The sequence below is a fragment of the Psittacula echo genome (genome assembly GCF_963264785.1).
Source record: "Psittacula echo genome assembly, chromosome: 4".
Classification (NCBI taxonomy): domain Eukaryota; kingdom Metazoa; phylum Chordata; class Aves; order Psittaciformes; family Psittacidae; genus Psittacula; species Psittacula echo.
Window position 1 is genome coordinate 101,463,637 of NC_137738.1, and position 23,885 is coordinate 101,487,521.

The 23,885-nt window shown below is 41.2% G+C and overlaps 1 protein-coding gene across 1 annotated transcript in view; it reads left to right on the forward strand.

Moving 5' to 3' along the window:
* KLHL29 (kelch like family member 29) overlaps nt 1–23,885 on the forward strand; it is a gene marked incomplete at both ends in the record, with an annotated part of 255,315 nt that overhangs the window by 13,586 nt on the left and 217,844 nt on the right. The gene's annotated exons all lie outside the window — the stretch shown is intronic.

Genomic DNA, 23,885 nt, shown 5'->3' on the forward strand with positions numbered 1-23,885 from the left:
TCACAAATAATTTGCCACATACAGAGCTGTCATTCACCTTGTTTTCTCAGCCTGCTTAGAAGTATGAACTGCTTGACAGTAACATTTAGCTCTGAGGCAGTGCGGGATAATGCTGTTTCAGGGTTTTTTTAGATGTTATCTAACTTAAGGATTGGACAGCCATTTTGAGTCTGTCTGTAGCTCCATCTTCATGTAACATGGATAATTCCCAAGTTTTCCTGTAAGTTACCATTGTTTCCACCACTGGTTGCTTTGTGAAGGGAGAGAGCAGCAGAAAGTTCAGTGTCATTGCTCTGTAAAGACTGGAGTATGCTCTTTGATGCAATGAACTGAGTGGAATGACCCTTTTAATATAACCAGAGTAGAGCATGACACCTATAAATTCAGACAGACCCAAGCTTCACTTCACTTTAAGTTCCTCTTGTGTTCCCTGTGGACCACGTTGCTCCTCAGGTTGTGCTGGGTGGAGAGGCAGGGTTTGCTCAGCCTGGTGAAGAGAGCCTGTGATTGCTCTCTTCAGCTTTCCAGTGGGTGTTTATGGAGAAGACGCTGTCAGAGCCTTCTCAGGTGTTCAGAGCTATTGTTGCATACCCTGAAGTTATCCAAAACTTAAGTGGACAAAGCCCCAACTGATCCCGTGTAGAATTAGCCTGCTCTGTGCAGAGGATGTACCTGGTGGCTTTCAAGAGCCCTTTCCAACAAATCAAGTATGGTTATTTTCTGGTAGTGAAAGCCTGAAAACAGCTGTGGAGAGGAGTCTTTGAGAAGTCAGTCTAGACTTAAAAGGCTTCCATCAGAGAACAGAGAGGTGGCACCTGCCATGCAGAGGTAGTTACGGAAGTTATGCTGACCTTGGCAATAAGTCTGCAAAGCCAATCTTGCTTACCTAGCCTTGTGACCTGTTGGCAAGGAAGCAGATTTGCTTTGCAGCAAAGACCTTCTGGGTCATTCTTTTGATATGGTACAAAGAAGGTGTTTCAAAACCAGAGAGAAGGCAATTACAGCGGTTTTTGGGCAGCATGCCTTTTTGCATCAACTCTTTGAACTAAGAGATTAAACAAAACTTAAGCAATGCTGCAAAGTTTGTGGACCAGTCCAAGCTTTCATCCATATATCTTTCCACCTTTCTACTTCACTCTTGACATCTTTATCCTTCTCCCCATTTTCCATCAGACACTTGATTTAAATTCTTCTGATGCATCCTTCAGCATATCTGACTGTACTGGAAGCGCCATAGCTTGCTGGCAACTACCACTGAATCATGGGTAAGAAATGAAATGCACTCAGCACTAACCACAACTATTTTGACCTTCTGTTGTTTTGGAAAGTAGAGCACGTCTGTGGAAAGAAGATGGTCTAGAAAATAAAAAACCCAGAAGAACAAGGGAAGGCATCATGAAAATGCATAGACATTTTAAATTTGGTCAGATATTTTTGCTCAGATCCTCTTGCTTCTCTTTTTTTTTCCTGTTTGTGTTCCAGCCAGCTCTGCTCATGGTACAACTGCATTTGGCTAAGTCTCTGCTAGTAGATTAAGCAGTGCCAGGGCACAAGCCCAAGAGCTGGAATTTGACCATCTATACCATTAAATTGTTAGCACAGGCTCTGCCTTGTGTTCACCCTGGACCAGCTAGCGCTGTAATAAACAATTCCCAGGCATGGCTCGGGGATTAGCATGGGCCAGCAGCCATTCCCAGTTGTCATTTTGGATATAGCCACCTTGTTTTGGAGGCTAAAAGTATATAATCCTGTGAATGTGACCAGGCCATGTCATTTGGCCTCAGAACCGTAAAACAGGTCCTGGCCCTGCTTAGTTTTCTACTTACTGGGATGGCTTTGTGTTTGAGGCAAGAGTAATTGGTTTTACTTGACTTTACAGTTCCTTACTTGACCAAGTTGTATCTGAACAATAAGTAGCGTGAGCACATCTCTACTTTGTCTATTCTTTCAGATGGTGTACCTGTGCACTAAGATGGTGTGGTCGGTCCCTTTTGTAAATTGTCATAGCAACTAAAATAGTTTGTGAACCCACATTCCCATTACAAATAGAAATCTACAGTCTGAGGGAGTCCAGAAGTGTATCTTCTAGGGAGTTGTTTCAGCTATTTTTCAGAAACCTTTGTCATGGTTTTGCATATGGGCCACCAATTACTGGTGAATTCAGTTCCTGTTATGAGAGTGAAGAATATGTTCTGCAAGTGTTCCTGGTGCCAGAGAATGTTTTTTATCTTTTCTGTTGGATCTGTAAATAAAAGGGTGTGTTAGATACTGAATGGATGTTGGCATACAGGAGGTATGAAAGATCATGTTAGCCATTAAGTGCTGAAGTAGAACCACCTCTCACTACCTGCACAATTGGTTTTTCACTTAGCAGACTGTCTATTCTTGTCCTTTCTCACCACAGCATTGCATAGAAAATAGTACAGCTTTCTGCCAATGAAGGCCCAATAAACCTGTGGTAGTTGCCAAGACTGGGGAAATTCCAAGAGTATGGTTATATCCTTTTGTCCTGCCCCATTTTCATCTGTATGCTTCCATTTCTAGCTGCCTGAGGTACAATTATGTATGCATTTTGATTTTTTTAGAGATAAATTATGAATTCCTTTTATTTACAGAAGTTGCCTGTTTCCATGAGGAGAGCTCCAAACTGCTTTGTTGGTGCATCCTTCTAGTGCTGCAAGAAGAGAGATACTTTCAGCATTTTAGTCATCACATGAACTAAAATTAGTGTTCCCACAAGTGTCTCTTACAGACTGCACATACCACAGCCTATGCAAACAGAATTAAAGTAGCATGGTTAATGTATGTGTCTCCATGTGGGGTGCATTTGGCCTTGATTTTCAGTCAGTGCTAACAAATCTAGAGACTTTTCAGTGCCAGATATTTTATCTGAAGTATTTATCACAGGATATGTCCACTGGTCCATTTATGATGGCACCTGTGCAGAAATCCATAAGCATATGTTATATTTGGGATACTTCCTCTCTGAAGAAGCTATAGAAACAAAGCTTGGTGAATCTCACCTGTGGTGTTACGTCTTGAAGAGCTCTGATGACTCACTTTCTTTATCCTGTCAATCATAAAATCTGCCAAATTTGCATAGCTTTTCAGAGGAACAGTTAATAAGGCTGATGAACAGCTTAGAGGTTAATAGTGGGGTGTTATGCCGGTTAGGTTCGGTCAAATGTAATGCTGTTAGCACCAGGTAGTTGTTCAGTGCTGTTGGAAATGAGCTTCTGTTTCTCAGCCCTTTTCTCTTTGTGTTTCTGCTTCATTGTGTTTAGTGCCCTGGCTGTTTGCTTTTCCTTTGAAGGTGAGTGTTCCTGAACAGAACAAAAGTACATAGATGGAGCAATGTGCAAATGTGCATACTGCTGCTGAAACCGTTTTACAAGAGCTGGACTGCTTGGAGAAAGAAAGAAAGAAGCAAAGAAAGAAATGCAGTTGCAGGAAGTGAATCTAAATAAGCTCTCACTCCACCTTTTTCAATTTACTGGAGGAAATATCTTTCTTCATATCATTTGACTTTCTGATTGTTAAATCAAATTGAGCCAGTTGGAATGAGCCTTGGTGATCAGAACACAAGTCCTGAAAACCTCTGTTTAGCTGCTCTCTGGTCTCTGTGCAATTGGTTTGCTTAAATGTGCTGTAATAACCTTTTAAGAGTCATGTACCCATTCTTCACTGAGGACCCTGCTGTGCATTGTGATTATGTTATCTGTTGCCTCCCTGAATGTTTAACATGATCGAAGTGGTGTGTTGTGGGGCTTGACTTGGCAGGGATTTTTTCTTTTTGTCTAGGTCTGTTCCCCCTGCTCCCCCTCAAGCTTTGGCTTTTTAAAATCCAAACTTACTTTGCATGTTACCTATTACTCTCTGTGTGTCAGTCCTCCTCTTCTTCTTTACACACCCCCCCCACCCCCTGCTCTTTCCTCTTTAAAGTTAGTATAGTTATTATACTGGTTATATATATAGTTATATTATACTGGTCAGTATAGTATTGAACAAGCATGCTAAGTAGCTCTGATAATTAGGTAATTTGAATTCGGGGATGGATGTTAGATGTTAAGTCGTAGGATGGAGGCTGGTTGTGGTGAAGGCAATGTATTCTGTCTCGGGCAGGAATGCTCTTTATATCAGCACTGCTCACCAACAAGCCAAGGGTTTAGTGCTGAACAGAAATGCGATTGCGTGGCCTTGTATGCCCTCTTTCTCTGGGAAAGCAGCAGATGTTGACAGTGAATATAGTGAAGTGCAAACAGGTAAAATAATGAACTGAAGTGATAGCTTAATGGAATTATTAATGGGATTTGTGTTCAAATAGTGAACAAGGATTGATTTTTATTAACACAGGTTTTACACATGTAAACTTTCGCAAAAGATTACAGCAGATTTCCTTCGCTGTTTGTAGATACATTGTACGCGCAGGGTTCTCCAAACTTCTTTAAATTTTGCCCTTTCTCCCACTTAGCTCACAGTGCTTCTCAGTGTATAGCACTCCATGTAAATCTGTGTAATATACCCAGAGATTTAACTGAGCAGCAAGGAAACCTTGAAATTAGAACTGAAGTAGTAGGTGTTCAGTGGGAGTTTGGTGTTTGCTTGTTCGTTCTCACCAGAATAAAAGGTGGGAACATGAGAGCTCAAAACGCTGAAGTGTGGCTCTCAGTGAGCTGCGAGGCCTCTGCTAGAAGTGGCTATATACCTACAAGGTGTTGATGGAGACGTCATAATTGTGAGCTGACATTTAAAGAAATGTCAGAAGCATTCAAACAACCCCCTGCTCAGCTTCCAACCATGTATCTTTCTGTGTCCCCAGTCCTGCCATCTGTTATCCCAAGGCCTCCAGTTTTGATTACCTTTTTGTTTGCTTTTCTGATAAATACTGATCATCTATTCCTCGCATGTGCTTCCAGAGATTGTTTGCAAGCCCCTTGCCCTCTTTGTATGTGGGTTTCTCCTAAGGAACTATTTACCACCACGATGCTGGCAAAATCTGATCCTCTGATTGTGGTGAGGCTGCGAGTATTTGTGAATGCATCTGTATTTAGGAGATGACTTTGCCAAATACCTTTTTGGAGTGTGTGTGCAGAAATATATATGGTATTACTCAGCTTTGTTACCTGTCATCTACTTACTTGCTGCTTGTGTTATTTTCTTCACACGTCGTTTTCTTGGCATTTTTGGATGTCAGCTCGGCAGGGCATGGACCATGCCATTCTTGGCATTTGGGAAGTTCTTTGTTCCATTTAATAGATATAATAGATAACATGTCTCTTGAAAATGAAAAAAAATACTATATTGCCTTTCTGCCCTGGTACAGCAAGGTCTGTGCAAAGTTCATTAGCTTCTTCCAAAGCAGCTGCCATACTTAACTGGTATTAGTTATAACCTTAAAGCATGTTTTATGCAGCTAATCCCAGTTCAGTCCATAAAAGATAACAGTCACAGTGGGCAAGATGATGCACTCATACAACTTGATGTTCTACTTCCAGTGGAAGATTCACATTGCAGGCACAGTGTATGTATACTTCCCCAGTTTGTACTTCCCTCAGCGTGCAGCTTGAGGATTTCCTTAACCACATGTCTTTGTCTCTCAGCCGTATGGTAAAATATGAAGTATTTTCTTGCCTTCAAGCATGCAAGTAGCCCTGCTGACCTCAGGATGGCTATGCTCATGCCTACTGTTTAGAATGTTTTTAATTGTTTAGATGGATGAAGGTTTTCCTGTAAAAAGATATCCATGGCAGGTAGCTGCTGGTGAGTGAAACTAAAGGAGCTCAAGTCTGCCTGGTCCTTAAGAATGGTTTTCATTTGGGAGAATATGTTCATCAGACGCACATTGATGGAGGCATGCTCAAGAGAGACAGGACTCAGCTCATGTCCATTCATCTTGCATTACCTGGCCCAAATGAACAAGTAGTTTCCAGCTGGGCAGAGGAGGAAAAGCCCACTGAACAAGCCCTGGCTTGCTGCTTGGAAGCTGTAGTTAGACACTTATCTAATACTGACATTTTATCAACCCTAAATGTGCATGTAAATTATGGCTGGTGATTGTGTAGAGTCAGATGGATGCAAGACCAAGGTCAGATGCATAGTGTTGTAGCAAGACTAATCTCTGATGGCTGTTAGTCCCTTCTGTGTCTGAAAAAAAATTGCTGACCATGTGATTTTTTTATTGTAGAATCATGTTAGTCCTGGGGTAGAAAGTATTAGGTAAAATATATTGTACCCATAATTCATATTAATGGAAATTCAATAATGGCAACCTGTCATCCATAGAAATTAGAAATGAGTCCAAATGTTGTGCTATAAAAACATTAAAAAGACATTATGAATTGCAATCTATTGCACCATGTTTTGCTTGTTATAAATAACGGAGGGAAAAACTAGTCCTTGGAAGTTTTTGGGCTGTCCATTTTGAGAGAAGCCAACAATTACTTTCTAGAGCTGACTGTGCACCATTGATCTGACTTATGGATTTCATAAATGCAGTGGTCTGCTAATTTAATAAACTTGCTCAATCTGTTTTTAAACAGAGTACAGAACTTTGAAAAATGATTTCCTTTCAAACTAAAATTAACTCTTATGGCTTTTAAACATTAGATTGTGATATTTGCTTCCAGTTTTTCATTAAAATACCTTCCGGTTTCACATTTTTCCTGGGATGGGCTAGATGCTTGAGGCTCATGTTTTATTAGATTAAAAACTCATATTTCACTTATGCTAATTTGGCATCAAGCTATGAATTGGAGTGCTTAGGCAAACCTTTTTTTGGTTCTGCATTGTCAATGAAGTTTACAGCTGCTTACAAAGTTTACCACTGCCAAAAGCTTAGATGTAATTGTTCAGTAAGCTAGGACATATACTGGACAGAATATTGATACACTGGATGTCCTGTCTTGTCTGACTACTTAGTATGTGAGGCTGCACATTTTGGGGGAAAAACTCACAGTGTTTTCAATAAATTTGCAGCAAGCTGAGTAAAGGGAGAATGCCTTTTCAAATTAATGTGTACTCTCAAGCGTGAGGTGTGCTTATTTCTGTCTCTAGACTATTTTAGCGGTTGTAACCACAGTAAATCATAAAACGGTTCAAGCTGCTCTTGAAACCTGGCTGCTTTTGCTAATCTAAAACCTACCTGTTGGACTTCAACTGTAAAGAGGGCTAACAGTGTGATGGCAAATTCTACCAACTGAGTGTTAGGATTTGGTAATATAGTATCCATTAATATCCAGTGAATCTTGTCATCTGAATTCTTTCCATCTGGAGATATGCCTACTCTGTTGGAGTACATAGTGTAACCAGGGACCTAAGCCTTCCATGTCAAATTCTGAACTTTATACAGTTTAGATCTATCCTTTCTTTCCTACACCACTCTATGCAGAATGTATTATATTATGAATTAGCTTTGACAGGGTAACTGAAGGATCTTTGGTCAGATGCCAGGTTTAATTCATTTGTTATCAAGACTGAAAAACAAATTTGACAGTGACAGTAATAATTATCTTCTTCTGTAAAGAAATGCAATACAAGCTTATACATTTTGGTTAAAGGGGAGATAAGGAATAGTAAGGCAATTATACCTATCATACACTTTTGACCTGTGTTTTTATCAGTCTTGACAAGCTTAGAAAGTATGATGGTACATCCTGGCCAAGGAATACCTAAATTCAAATAAAATAACTTTCAACTGCTACCATATTTGTACTGCAGACTGATAAATTGCTTTTTCAGAAATCAGCTCTGTTGCATTTTTTAATAAAGTTAATGGGCTAGGACAGACAATAGTGGGTTGCTGTCTGCTTAGTGTATTCTGGTTACAAAATGGAATTCCTCAATCTTATTTAATATTGCAGGTTTGGGGTTTCAGAGGAAGGAAATGAAAAATCAATAGCATTTGCAACACAACAGAATATTGGAGCAGCAGGCGGCAGGGAAACTAGCTAGTGAGTGGTCTTAAGGACTCCCATTAATATGTTTTTTCCTTTCCCTTCCACCTCCTACAGATACAGGACTAATATTATTTATTTCTTTTCTGTCTCTGTTGTATTCCTTGAACAACCCTTATGAGCTGTTTGAACATGGACCCCCTTTCAACTCCTGCCTAGGCACAGATCCAGTTTTTGCTGATATTCAGACCATTTTGGGGTGTTTCCATTCTGAAAGGTATCACAGTATCACAGTATGTTAGAGATTGGAAGGGACCTCAAAAGATCATCTAGTCCAATCCCCCTGCCAGAGCAGGAACACCTAGATAAGGTTACACAGGAATGTGTCCAGGCGGGTTTTGAATGTCTCCAGAGAAGGAGACTCCACAACCTCCCTGGGCAGCCTGTTCTAGTGTTCCGTCACCCTCACTGAGAAGAAGTTTCTTCTCAAGTTTAAGTGGAACCTCTTGTGTTCCAGTTTATACCCATTACCCCTTGTCTTATCATAGTTTGCCATTGAGAAGAGCCTGGCTCCATCCTCATGACACTCCCCCTTTATATATTTATATACACTAATAAGGTCCCCCCGCAGTCTCCTCTTCTCCAAACTATAGAGACCCAGCTCCCTCAGCCTTTCCTCATAAGGGAGATGCTCCACTCCATTAATCATCTTAGTTGCCCTGCGCTGGACTCTCTCCAGCAGGTCCCTGTCCTTCTTGAACTGAGGGGCCCAGAACTGGACACAATATTCCAGATGCGGTCTCACCAGGGCCGAGTAGAGGGGAAGGAGGACCTCTCTCGACCTACTGACCACCCCCCTTCTAATACACCCCAGGATGCCATTGGCCTTCCTGGCCACAAGGGCACAGTGTTGGCTCATGGTCATCCTGCCATCCACTAGGACCCCCAGGTCCCTCTCCCCTACACTACTCTCTAACAGGTCGTTCCCCAACCTATACTGGAACCTGGGGTTGTTCCTGCCCAGACGCAGGACTCTACACTTTCCCTTGTTATATTTCATCAAGTTTCTCCCTGCCCAACTCTCCAGCCTGTCCAGGTCCCGCTGGATGGCAGCACAGCCTTCTGGCGTGTCAGCCACTCCTCCCAGCTTAGTGTCATCAGCAAACTTGCTGATAGTACACTCAATTCCCTCATCTAAATCATTGATGAATATATTAAATAATACTGGTCCCAATACTGACCCTTGAGGCACTCCACTAGATACAGGCCTCCAACTGGACTCCGCCCCATAGACTACAACTCTCTGGCTTCTGTCCTTCAGCCAGTTCGCAGTCCATCTCACTACCTGATCATCCAGGCCACACTTCCTCAATTTAGCTATGAGGATGCTGTGGGAGACTGTGTCAAATGCTTTGCAGAAGTCAAGGTAGACCACATCCACCGCTCTGCCATCATCCATCCACAACGTTATTTCCTCATAAAAGGCTAGGAGGTTGGTCAAGCATGACTTCCCCTTGGTAAAGCCATGTTGACTGCCCCTCTGGTCTTTTGGCAGAGCCCAAGAAGTAAGTTAGTACAAGCATGAGTGTTTTAAAAAAATGACTTGCGGAAGAAGCAAGCTTCTGCTGGATGTAGGGCAGGACCATGGACACATTATTTTAGATATTAAGCTATCTGCATATTTAGGTACTGTTACAGACTTTGGAGCCTAGCTTTGGAAAACTCTCCTCTAAAACTAAACGGAGATGCTTCAAGAAAAGTTTAAGTTTGCAGCAGTTCTTTGACTTGTTCTTATGTGGGAAAAAAGAATGATGTCAGGCCAGTGGCAAAGAAGCAGCACTCTGTGGTGTTCACTGCTACTGCAGTTGAGCTTGTCAGCCCTTGACCAAACTGAGAAGTTGACAGTGTCATCAAGACCAAGCCCTGAAGGCCTGGCCAAGAGGCTGCGTCAGTCATCTGAAAGACTGAGCTCGTGGACTGTGTCTCATTGTAGGAATGAAAGAACAGGCTTGGCAACATTTCTCTTGCAGAAGCGATCTTCCTGAAGACAGCAGTCTTTCTGCTGCTCATTGGGCCATTCTGCACATCTGTGTCCTCTCTCTTGATCCTGACAAAACATTCCTTATCTCTGTTCAATTTTCTCCTGACTCATCAAGTCTTTCAACTGTATCTGCGCTCTTCCTAATAAAAAAACTAGAAAAAGCTGTTTCTTTTTAATGAAATTTCTTGTATGAACCCAGAAAATCTCAAATTGTTTCATTGATCTTTTTTGTTTTGTTTTATTACTTAAGCACTAAAATTAAAATAGATGAGACATAGATGAATTGACTTATCTTTTGTTTCTTTCCTGCTCTTGAAAGGCTTTGGATTTTGTGACTACTATGCAGGTTTGTCATATATAATGCTTTTTTTTTTTTTTTTTAATTCTCATACATTTTCATGCCTTTCCATTTATCTTTACCTCCAACAGTGTTGGGTACCTAGAAGCTCTCTGTTGCACTCCTGGGAACAGGTTGTCTAGCAGATGAGGCATAGGGAAACCTGGAGCCTAATATTATTTCACTTGACAACTTCTGATGAATCATTGAAGCTTTGTTGGACCTTGCATATCTCTATCTATCCAATTGTTGGGCATCTATTTAAAGTTAGCTGGTAGTCTCCCTTTGCTCTCAACAGAGAGGAACAGCGCGTTCCAAAAGATGTGTTTTCCCATCCTAAAGTAGGCAGGTTGAAGCTCTCCTTTGGTGTTCTTTTCTGTTCCCACTGGCTACAAGAGGAACCCTGTAGATCGCTTCTGGATATCTGATATTGAAACAAAGCCCATCCTCACATTCTTTAACATTATATCTGTGTCAGCAAAAGCTGCTTAAAGATCTAAATGTGAAAAGAATGCATGTTCTGTAAATGGTTATTGATATTGTAAGTATTATTACTATCCACCTGCTGAGGGAAAAGTCATGTCTTGCTTATACTGAACCATTCGAGTGGCAAAAACTTTGCCCAGTGTTTCACAGCATACATTTATTTCCCCTTTTTATTTTGTTTTTCCTTTTGCTGTTCTTCACTAATGCAAATTTTTCTCATTTGCAGTACCAGTAGGAAGCACTTGGCCCATTACACATAGCTTAGTCATAAACCAGGTATTTGCTCTTTCTCATGACCAGAAAAGTGTCAAAAAAAATTCATTCTGGATTGTCAGTGACATTATCACACTGGAGTTTGCAGTTACTGAAAATTATTTTCTCTGCAGAGACAGCACTCAGCCTCGAGATTTTGAGGAAGATCCACACAAATAAAGCAGTTTACCATCTCTAGTCAAATTGCTTGTTTTCAGTTATGTGGGAAGACTATAATGGAATGCAGTGGAGTATTTGGAGAGGCCATGGGGAGCTGGAAAATGAATACAAAGAACAAAGAAGTTTTGAGGCTGTCGAGGAGATGGGGCACTGTTTTCAAACCAAGAAAGGACAAAAACAAGCAAGACCCTTGGGTTGGCTTTGAAGCACTAAGGGGAGGCGCTCAGCTGCAGCAAGCCTCAGCATGTGCTCCTTTCCAGAGTGTGTGTACTCTGATGGCAAACCATGCTGAATAACACTTGCAGAAGGTGCTCTCTCTATTGCAAATGTCTAATCTCTATGATTATAAAGGCAGGTAGATATTTTCCATCTCTGTTACCTGTTAGTGGGGGACCCTGAATGGTGCTGTAGTAGAGTGGTGAGGGAACTGGGTGGAGATCTGAGGAGTTTGGGTTTAGCTCTTGCCTTTGTTCTTCACAGGGGTCTTGGTCTTGAACAAATCATCCAGGTGTTTGAATATCAGTTGCCTCCTGATTTCCATGGCATTTAGCTGTGGACAGCTGTGGATTTGAGCTTCAGTGTTGCATTTCAATAACTGTAAAAGAGGCGAAAGCACCCACGTCAAGGAGGTATTTTTGAGGATAAACACGTTGAAGATTATGAGGTACTCCAAGGTTACATCCATATTTGTACCCTGAACAGCCAGGGCGCGAGCCCAGTGTTTTCAGATTCCTAGAACAATGCAAGAACAAGTTGCACTAAGCAGCTTGGAGGTAAATTGATTTAAATTCTACCAAATGTTGTCACCTTATAGTATATCACCATTGCTAGAAGAACTTATAGCTGGCTGAAGGGAGTCAGGGAGAATAAAGACAGGTGATCTGGAATACTCCATAGTCCATGAAAAGACAAAATAGAACAGCAAGAAACCAAGACACTGTCACATGCCTATAGGATGATTCTGTTTGCAAAAACATGATTCTAGGCTTCAGAGACTTCTGAAAGAGTTTCTAAAAGTAAACTCTAGGTGATAACAATGGCACCATTTTGAAGATAACTGCCTCAGCTGTCTACCTCTTTGCCACAGATTCATTTATAGCAAGGACTGCAGGATGAGGATGCACAGCTGCAGCGTGGTGGCCTATGCTTTTGGTTTGGTTTATGTATTGAAACCCATCATTCTGCATAAAGCTGATCAGCTCAACTGCTGTAGTTGAGGCTTAGATGCACCTTCTGTTCTACTGTCCCATGAGATGGTCTTCTGGAGCCAGCAGCATCTTAGGCCTCACAGCTTAAACCACCAGGACTTACCTCTTGAAGCCCTAAGGAAAAGGCACCAGAGTTTCCTAGATAATGACCTCAAAATTAGCTGTCACTCTAATAGTGTAATTAAGAGACACAACAAAGACCTTGGTTGTCTTAAAAAAAAAGGAAGTATTTTGATTAAAGTCTGTTCTGTTAATAAGCTTGGTGCTTAAAGACTCTGCCTAGTTCTAATGTCCATGATTGAAGAAGATGGAAAAATAACAAAGCAAGTCTGAAGGAGGACAATAAAAATTATCCAGGCCTGGAGAATAAGTCATAAAACATGCTTCAGTCTATTCAGTTTGCTGAAGGAGGATTGGAAGATGATTGCTTAAGTGCTGACAAATGGAAGAATAGCTGAACTGGAGAACAGGTAAATCCTGTGAGTGATACTGAGTGACTGGAAGGAGCAGTTAGATGGGATCAGGAAATCACGTCATCGCAAATGATCCTATGAGTTCTTCCAGCCTTAGGTGGTGCATCTAGAAGTACTGGAACACTTAATAAAAACTGCACTTTTAAATGACTAAAGGGCTGCAATCTTCCACTTAGGTACTGTGATATCTTTCAGTATCCTCTTGAAAGGTTTTGATTTGAGTAGGTCTTCACTCCAAAGATCTATATTGCAATTACCATAAAATATTTGGCTGATTTATTTGGAGTACATTCTCTTAGTTGTAGAAATCAGAGGAAAACAAGTTATATATATAGTTGTTTGGGTTTTTTTCCATGAAGACTCCTGATTTTAAACCTCTTACTATTCCTTCTAGAGATCTCACTGCATGCATTAGGGCACGGTTTATCTAATACAAAATTATTGGATGATGTGACTTGGAAGTCTTTGTGAGGAAAATGAGAATGAAAATCCTGTAGCTGCAGCACTGTTTGGGATCTAAAACTGTAGTTAAAGAAAGATGCTTGCTGTGTTAATCCTGCTTAGAACTTTACCATGGTTTTTATCAGGTTTATTGCAAATGTCACGTCCTCAGCTGGACTGTGTGGCTAAATGTCCACATTTGTTTTCTTTTGTTCCACCATTTTTATTTTTATAATACTGCTTTCTGCCCAGGTTTTTTTCTGCATTTGTAGCTCTTAAATATTTCCTTTAATCATATTGCTCATTTTATCAAAATAGCTATGGCATGGTCACTAGGATTACACTCAGTTGTTAACATAATGTAGCAATTAATCAGATTGCACTGAGTATTTAAGGATCATTCAGCAATAGGGCATCAGGGAGACCATTCCTTGTGTCTAGCAATATGTAAGCCCATGTAGATCTCTCTATAAGACTTGGGCACGGAAAGCGAGGAATGTGAAAACAAACTGCATGACAGATGTTAGTCACTGTCACATCACAGAAGACTGCAGTGAAAGGCAGTCAGTGATGCTGCTGGTGATGGGTGATGGTGGGGTGTAGGAGTCCATACAAGGTAGTGCAGCTTAGGGCTCACAATGCTTCATTCAGCTTTTGGATTTTGCCATGTTACTTCTCTATATTTGGCTTGCCATTTCTCATGTCCAAACTTCTGAGAACCTTCTACGTAGGTGTATCATGATAGTGTTAGAAATCCAGGCTCCAAAGTCATGGCAAATCCCACTTAGTCTTGTAGCAATGAAATGTTTATATAGTTATAAAACACTCAAGCATCTGCCCTGTCATGGTACATGCTGCTTATCTTTCTTATTACATTTTTCATTCTGTTGGCATTAGTGTTGCCAACTCCAGATGTTCCAGTATTGTGTCACAGTCCCCAAAATCGTAAGATTTTTACAACATAATAAATTTGGGGTTGCTTTGGTTTCTTTTATGACTTCTGAGGTTTTAGAGTATGGTCAGGTTGAATTTCACATTATTCCCCAAAACAATCATGGTTAGAAAATGTTTATCTTTTTTTAAATAAAAGCAGAGCTGGCTTCCATGAATTATTTGGAGCCACATCACTTTAAGTGAGCCATAAAACAGTGCTCCCAAGGGGAGAGAGAGGGAAGCAAAATTCGAACACCAAAATCCAGAGTTGTAAAGCTAAAGATCCCTGATGCCTAACGCTGGGGGTACCTACAAGTGCCATAGGTGCCTTACTTTTTGACAGTTCAGAACACCTCTGGCATCTTCAGTTGTGTATCTGTATGTGCCAGGACTGGCTCTGGCTTACAGTTAAACCTGTATGGGACTTGGAAACTAATATTCCCTTACCAAAATCCACTGGGCAGTATTTCTGAGAGTATGCCCTATGAAAAAAAAAAAAAAAAAAGAGGATTTAAGGAAATATGAATACAAGACAGGAGGTCAGCAGCAGCTTTCTTTTTTGTTAAACCGTGAAGCACCAGGAGACCTTAAAACTGTCAAAAACTGTAGGGAATGAGGATTTTTGGATAGAGCATTCCAAGCGGCAGGTTCATCATCTCTGCTCTGGGGTCAGGTGTGTGCTCTCTGGAGAAACTTTTTTCCTTCAAGACCTGGCAGTGGATGCTCTGCTCATATTTAAGAGGGAAAGGAAAAAGCCAGGGTCCTAAGAAGAAGGAAGGGATATGTCCTGTATTCAGCAAAGGAATGCAAGCCCAGCGAGTGTGATCCTGCTGTTTAAAAGAACCAAAAAAAACCCCAAAAAGGAAAAATATTTTTTCATTAAAGCATAAGAAGGACAAAAAAGCAGCATCCAAACACACAGTCCTGGGGTAAGGCTTCAGAGCTACAGGGCAATTTTTGGGTTCAGATCCTATGGATAGTGAAATGAAGGTAGAAGTGTTGGAGACTTAAGTTATTTCTCAGTCAGACTGATAGAACATGTAACTTTATAATGTTATGGTTAAGAAAGGCTGTTGCTGTAGTTTCACATTCAATTTCAGTAGGTTGGGGGGGGTTTTGTAAACATGGTTCTAACTCTGCAAATAATAGAATGACTCTTTCGGTCTTGTAAGAATATGCTTGTGATGATTTCACTCCCAAGTCAGTCTGGTATTAAAAGTCAGCCCATCTAAAGCTTGCAAATCCAGGGTGCATGTGTCCTTTGGAGGTGAAAAATCCAATTACAGCAGCATGCGCCAGGGAACTTCAAGCCTGGGAGGTGGGTTTATCTCAATCTGAAATAACGAGGCCTTGTAAGAGAGCTGGCATCACGAGTTGCTGGGCTCTGGAGAGAAGCATTTCCCTGTAGAGCCAGGCTGCTCTTGTAAGAGGCAGAGGTTCTCAGTGCATCAGTAAAGCCCCAGGTTGTCACACGTCTGAAGCAGTATGAAAAAAACCCCTTTAATTTTATAAAATAACCACAGTATCAGACCACTACCCTATGAAATAGAAGACCCACTTCAGTTGCCTCCTCAGTTTGAGGAGATTCAGACTTACACTTCTGAAGTCTACAGGACTGTTAACATGTCTGAATAATACTCAGTATTCCAAGAGCAGGGATACAAACCTGCCTCTCACCTCCCCATCCCACCACGGGGCTGCAGACCCAGACAGCCCTGAGTGAAGTGCAGGAGGATTTGAGACTTGCTCCTTCCCTCAGCTTTCCTCCTGGGTGGCAGATACTTAATGAGGTTCTTGCCTTCTGGGAGTTTTCTGCTGAATTTACTGTGAGACCTAGGGTATATATGCGTGGTGCATGGTACATGGTATGTCAGATCTAAATGCCTGACACAGAGTTCTGGGTTCTTCTTGGAGCAGGAAGCCATGGGGAGAGCAAAAATGGTCCAAACATATCCTGCCCGCTCCCCCCCCCCGAAGATGAAGCTATAGAAATAGACTTCTGCAATTCCCAGGCCTGCACATGCACAGCAGCAAGATTTTGAAGCCCTGTTTTCTAGTGTCAAAGTCTGCAGCAGTATCAAGGATGCCTGAAGGGGTCTGGAAACAAACATCAGAATATTTTTTAAGGCAGGTCTGTGGCTCCCAGCACAGCCCTGCTGACAGCTCAGTGGGTGCACCACCACGAGGCAGTGGGTTGTGGTGCTGGCGCACTGGGCATCGGATGCAGAGGAGTTGAACAGACAGGGATTAATGGTGCTGCTGCTCTGAAGCCCTGCATTAAGAATATTTTTGGCTTTAAATTTATGCTTATTTAGGGTGGAGAGCTGTGAGCTTTGACTTTTTAACCCATTTTTAATGTTTCCATTTGGATCTTTCTTGGATTTATTTGGACCTAGAGGATATTTTTTGAGGGTATTTTTAATTGGATGTTCGGAAGATCCATTTCTTGGTCTGTATTTCTGGTCACAGGAAGTAACTCTTCAAGTCTTTTTGTAAAGCCCTACAATATCATATTTTAAAAGTTGCCTTGCAGGTCCAGCTGAATTACTCAGCCCTCTATCCAACCATAGTCACCAGTTTCACGATGTGAATAGATTAATCAGTATCAGTTATTTACTTTTTGATCGTAAGAAATTAACTGGACTGTAATTTCTCATTGACTTTCTAGTTGCGTTTTAAAGAACAGTGTAAAAGTGAAGTCCTGTCTGTTGGGGTTTGTTACTGTGTCCTTAGAATACTTAATAATTCCATCTCTATCAATGGAGACAACTGGCAGTCCTGTTGTAGAAGGAGATGAACATGCAGCTTGGCTAAACAGACCGTATACAGCAGACTGTCAGGTAATAAAATTCCAGTACAATAGGAAAAAAAAACAAGCCTGTAGCAGAATCACTTAATACAGACTCCACAGTGTTCCTGTCTGGAGCACAGAGGGCAGCTAAAACAGTTTGGGGGCATGGACAATATTCCATAAATGGAAAATTCTCTGAACAAGTGGCTACAGTCTCTGGCTCAACAAAAGTGTTTCCCTACAGCTGAAAGTAACTGAAATAAATACATTGTATAGACAGGGTTGGGGGGAGCTCAAAGGAAGACAGGTTTGGATGCAAAGAAATCTGCGCACTGTAGAAATCTACAATTCATTTCATCCCACTCTAGATGCCTGTTATCTTAGGAGACTGAGATGGGTGCATGCTGAGAATGCTATTTATTTAGGTACCTTGATCAATTATTTCAATTATTCTGGATCCAGGCTTTAGTGTCTAACCTCCAGAACTTCCCATCTTGATGCAACATTAAATGAAAACACTTAGCAGTTTGTACATAATCCTGGTAATACTATCACATGGAATTTCCTATGGTTTTTCGTACTGAAAAGACAAGAGACTACGTAAGAAGTTTGGTACAGAGGTGAACAAAGCAGTAAAGAAGGTAAATTGGCATCTTTCATCGTTATTTGTGCAGAAGTTGGTAACATATTTTTCCCAAGCAACAGGACTGACACTGTGTTTAAAGTGGTGACACTGAAGATCTGGTAACACTGTTGTGTTAATAAATGGAAATGTGCCTGGACAGGTCAGAAAGTACATTGCAACACAGGTATCTTTGAGTAAGTGTGAACAGAGGAATAACCCTATGAATCATTTGAAAGGATGGAATGTACAACTGTGATGATTATCCAGTCTCAGTAAATGTAGCTCATCTCAGCTGTGGGCTCAGTGAAGGTCTGTGTTAGTATAGCCTTCATTCAACAGATAGTCTGTTGAGGTTTTCACTGAAAATAAGCATTTGGGCCTCAGGTAGAAAGGATGAGACTCAATTTTCTTAAAAATAAGTTCCTACAGATATTACAGGCACAGTGGGGTACCTCACCAGCTCTACAGCTTCATGAAGGTGTAGGTCTCCTTTAGGACTTGTCTTGTGTCACCCATACTGGTGCAGATGTCTGAGTCACCTCAGCATTTAAACAACACCAGACACCAAAGTGTAGACAGCTGAACCTCTACCACCATTAATTTTGCACTAAATGGTGAAACCTTTTGCAAAGGCAGCAGAAATGCAGCGAGTCAGAACATTGCTGGAATTAGTGAGCCATGCAGCAGTGAGGTACCTGTGTGTCCTGTCTTCCAGCCATCGACCATGGCCATGACTGTCCTTCAGGGAAGGGCAGCAGAGATTCTGCCCAGTGAGTGATGGGGTTTTGAGGACTTAAAAAGAAAAAGAGGACGACTTCAAACTAAACCAGGGGGACAGCTACTAATAGTGAGCTTTATTCTATTGCTAAGTGATGTGGAGGAATCCCTATTACTCTTGACTGCATAATTGGATGGGATATCGCTGCAGAAACTATATTAGGGGACAGTCCTGCACTATCAATATGAACTGGATGAGCTAATGGCTGTTTTTCCTATGCAGTGCCTATGATCAAATCAGAATGGCAATCTAGCTGGAATGAGCAAAAAAGAAATTGCATAGTGGATTTCATGGAAAATTAAGGCTTTGGGTTGCTGTGCATATCAGTAGTCTTGGGTAAATTTAAACCTGTGTGTATTTTCTGTCATCTTTTACTTTTCTCTTTCTAAATCTTCAGCCTAATATAGTTCCTTCAGTGATTAGATCCACTTTTTTATTTCATTTTTATTGTACAGTTGAGGCAAATATTTAAGGAAAAGAAGTGGGGGGTTGGGAGAGGATCAAAAGTTAATGTTATAGCTTTTTAATTAGAAGTCTTTTAAATTACAGCAATTTTATACTCTAGTAAGTTTTCAGGGCCATTTAAATTCTAAAATACCTGCCAACTGGGAAAGCCAGCAGTTCAGTTGTTTTATTTTTCCTCCATTACATCTGCAGCAGAATGTGGCTTTATAGAGGTTTGCTTTCCCCCAGCGTTTCTTGCTGATGTATTTGTGCCGCTGCAGTCTTCAACATGCTGATACCATGTCCTCATCATGTGTTTGTCACCTCTAATCATCTTTGTTGGGTTTTAGGTAGGGAATTGGTTATTCTTTGGGGTATCGCTGTTTAAGGTGATCTGTGGCTGCGAGTCTGTGTGCACCAAGAGGAGACATCCATTAAATATTCTTGCATGCTCATCTGCCTTCAGTCTGCTCCGTGCGCCCTTGCGCTTACAAGGCTTGTTTCTAGCCTTCTTGCCTTGCTCGCTGGTGCCTAGAAGAGTCGTCTGGAAATGGTGACATTGCCATCAGTACAGCCCAATGGAGTGCTAAATGAGAGCCAAGTCATGTTAACAGTCTCACACAACCCTATGTCTCATGAATATTTTAGTTCACCAGCAGAGCTCCTGTTGTGCTGTACAGTCTGTACTGTGTACAGCGGCAGTGCTCTGGAATATAATTGGTGAACAGGGAATAAAATTGTGTTTCATATTTGGAAATTTTCTGCTATTCTTAGAAATAAGCTTAGTAAATTAATGTAATGTTGGCAGGAAAATCGAGGGGAATTTATTTCAGTCAGGTTAGACTCACAGGGCGTCGAGTGGGGTTTGATATGAGAATAGGTCAACTCCACATTGAACTATCAAATACACATCTAAAATAAATCAAAGAGCTGGAAATATTAAAAATCAGACCCAGTTATTATCACCCTGCCTTTTGATGAAGAAAAGACTCTTCAGAAACAAATAGGCAAAAACACCCTCAACAATTTGCTATGGGAATTTTCTCTTTTCAAGCCTAACAATGATGCAAGAATTTGTTTTCCTGAGGGTGCGTGGGTGTTTTTTGGTTTTATTCCTTAATCTTCAGAAAGTGTAGATGAGACAACACAAAGTAATAATCAGAGTACGGAACCCTGATCTAAGTAGATCAGACGCTCCAAAGAGCCTCTTACTGCGTTCAGCAAATGCCTACAGTATCTGTCAGTACTGTTTTGTATTAAACTGCTGGCTGATGTGGCTAGGATGGGACGTCAGAGAAAGTTACAGGACGCTCAATGATATGCATGAAGCCAACTGTTGTATATGGACGAGATAAGATCAGGCATGAAGGATACCTAGAAATATTCCTGTTGGTTGGATTTTAGTCTCTGTTTTGTTGGGATTTTTTCATGCAGTTACATTCTTACAGAGAAAGATATATATTCTGGTTTAGTCTGAGTTTGTCTTTCCCAAGTGGCTTGAGTGAATGTCTGTCAGAGGAAGCCCTGCAGTCTTCACTTCCTTCTTTTATTTATAGCTTGTTGGTTAATGTTGTTGCTGTTTATGATTCATAAAGAGTTACTTTATCAAACTGTTTTCACAACAGCTAGGTAAAATTGGAGAGGGAAAAGCCTATATTTAATTATTAATGTGGCCAGTGTGATTTGTGGTAGATGTTGTTGATGTGCTTTCTGCTACACTGAAAAAAAACTCTCTTGAACACTTTTGACTCAGTTTCTGAGCTGCTTTCTCAGAATAGGTCCGTTTTGTGAGTCTCTTACTTCTGGGCTGTGTGTCTGAACCACAGCTGAAGGCTAGCTGCAGAGATAGACTGCATTAGCAGGATTGAAAATGTCCCAGCTCAGAAAAATATGACCCTTGAAAAGACCCCAGCTGCTTCAAGCACCATCAGCAGGCTTGCAGCGGTCATTAGCATCTAGGTGAAGGTGGTTGACTCAGTGCAGATCCTTCCTCCAGGAATATGGTCAATGTTTTCCCATCCCTTTGCGCACCGTGGCCTGATTTTCCTTGCATTTAATTTTTTCTGCCTACTGACACTGGAAACAAACAAACAAACAAACAAGGTTATTCTTGTGCATATCCCTCAGACTCCTAACCCAGAGGTAAGGGTCTCTGATGTCCCTTCAGCCAGGGAAGAATTTTAAAGGGTCTGTGTGGCTCAGATACATCTCCATCTGACAGCTCTGTTGCAGAGGGTTGTTTTAAATGCGAGTTAACTGTCAACACTGAAGCACACAGCATGAGGAGAAAACTTGAGGAGAAAACTTAAGTAGAAAACTTAAAGTTCTGCCACAGCATACTTACTTCCAAGCCTTCTCCTCATGCACTCTGTGGGACATGCTGCAGTGGGAGCCAGCCAGCCGTGGCTGGGCAAAGCCACTGCCAACAGAGATGAGAATCTGAAACAAGTCACTCCCTTCCTCCCGCTTGTTTCTCTGCTGGGGCATTTGGCTGCTCATGTGGCCTGAAAAGAATGAAAAAATTTGGCAACTTTGTTGGCAGGTCACCTTTAAGAGGCAGCCAAGTCCTACAGTGGTTATCAGGCAGATCCTAGCTGCAAAGGCATGCCATTGCCCACAGCCACACAATAAACACAGATGTGGCAAAGACAAAAAGCGGGCAGAAAGGAGAATTTGAGTGGGAAGCGAAAGCAGCTTTTGCAGGAACGCGTGACTAGAAAATTTAGTAAACCAAGCAAATTGCTTACCAGAAGCTTAAATAGGATTCCTCTGGTATCCAGCAGGATTCACGATGAGTGAGCGATCTATAAACCAGCACATCCACAAAGAGAAACAGCTTCACTGAAACCAGCCAGCCAGCACCTTAGCAATGCGCTGAAATCACTTCAATAAATAACTTCCCTTCTTTTTTATTTATAAATAATACTTCAGCATTCCAGATTGTTAGCAACATATTTATGTGGCATTGAACTTTGCAAGTGTGTTTTAAAGCAAAATATTTAAACAGCATTTCCTGTGTTTGTAAAGTACTGACTTGAAAGTTGTATTGCGACTTGTGCAGGGGTCGATGAATCACTGGTACCTGAGGCTGTGCAGAGAATCCGGTTCAGGCTTTGTTTTTAGGTGTTTGTGATTCATCAGTAGTTCCTGGGGAAATAAACTTGAACTCTGGTCAGGGCAGGTAAAAGCAGCCTTCTGGTTTGCCTTTTAATCCTGGAAAATAAAACAGATTTCCAACTAAAAAATAAGAGAAACAACAAAAAAGTGTTGTATGCAGTAGAGGGAGGATTGGGCAGAGGAGAGCAGTTATCACTTGAAGATAAACACTGGGTAAAGGCAGACTTAATTCTGAAGCTTTTTAGGTCAGTAGACAAAGGAGTTATTTGGCCTAGGTCAAAGGTCTGTTCTCCACTGTAGCTTGTTAATTGTTGTACTAGATGTTGCTAATTAGGTACCAGTTTGGTAACTATTAAGAATTCTTCCAGGGATAATGAAAATGCACCCAGTGAGCCTTGCCAGAGCAATTCCTCTTGCTTTTGCTGTATTCATGCAAATGGAAATCTCCATGGTGAGGAGAGCTGAGTCTTGCATCCTGCGATCCAAGAACCTTTGTCTTCAATAGGTGCCAAGAACAGGGAGAGAGGTTTCCCCTCTGTTTATGGGTATGTCTGTACTGTAACCTCTGACAAGTTCTTGAGCATTTGACACCTTCTCAGATGGGTTTTGTAGCCCTGTGTGAGCTCGGTTTTAGAAAGCCTCCTGGGTTATGCCTGTTTGCTGTGCAATGCCCTGCAACCATGAGGGCACTGAATACCCTCTATATGGTCTGAGACAACTGAACTCCTCCTACCTTCTCCATCACCTCAATTTGCAATGGCCAGGCTGCTACCTAGACTAAGTTAGTTAGCTCATTTAAAGACACTGTGACTGTGGTAGAAGTATGTCTTCAGTTTGATACAGCAGATTATTTGACAGTAAATATCAGGGGGGCAATCGGAAGCACCAGCTCTGACTGAAGTGTGCGAATGAGTCAGCTGTTTGGCACTTACTCAGTTTTAATCGTTGCTTTTGGAAAGAAGATGTGTTTTTCTGCCTGCCTTGTTTATTATAAACAATGCATGTTATCCTTGTGAAACAAAAGTAATATGTCTGCCAAACAAAGTGTTGAGAAATTGAAGCTTGACAAATGCAGATAAATTCAGAAATTAGGCCTCAATTTTCAACAGTGAGGGCAATTGACCAAGAGGTCAATGTACCAAAAGATTTTTTCACTAAATCTCCATCACTGTTGATTTTTATATGAAGATTAGATGCTTCTTTACAAGATGTGCTATAGATCAAACAATAATCAATTCAGGGAAGGTTTGTGGCTTCTATTATGCAAGAGGTCAGGTTGGATAATTTCAAAGGTCCTTCTGGCCTTCTGTATGAAAAAAAGACCATTGAAAAAATCACAGTTTATATAAAATACAAATCTCCTCTTGTCTGATGCTAAATGAATTGTGAAAGCATGTTTGAAGAAATCTGGCAGATTGTTCAGAACACTATTAAGAAATTGCAGCTGCACTGGAAACCGGAACACACTGTATTTTGAGGATAAGCAAATAAAAATTGTTTCTAGTAGGATAAATATATATTCATAATCCACGTGGTTTTAATTTATTTCCCTAACCATGTCTTTGAAGACAGTTTTAGATTAGAGATTCAAAGTTGTATGTCGCTTAGTCCATGTGTGAAGTTCTCTTCCCTCTACTGTCCAGATTACACTGGACAGTAGAGTGAAGCACAAAATACTGCCTGCTGCAGATCAGTATGTTGGAAGCACATACTGATAGAAGTACTCTGAGGTCTGTTTGTTTGCTTTTGCTTGGTTTACTTTGGTATCATCTTTGTTGATGGTGACAAAGTCAAAGAAATTTGCCCTCCACATGGAGCATGCTGAGGAGTGAGTAGTGATGCTTTTTACTGTCCTGGAGTTGGGTAGGATTTCCCTTGGCAGCTTCC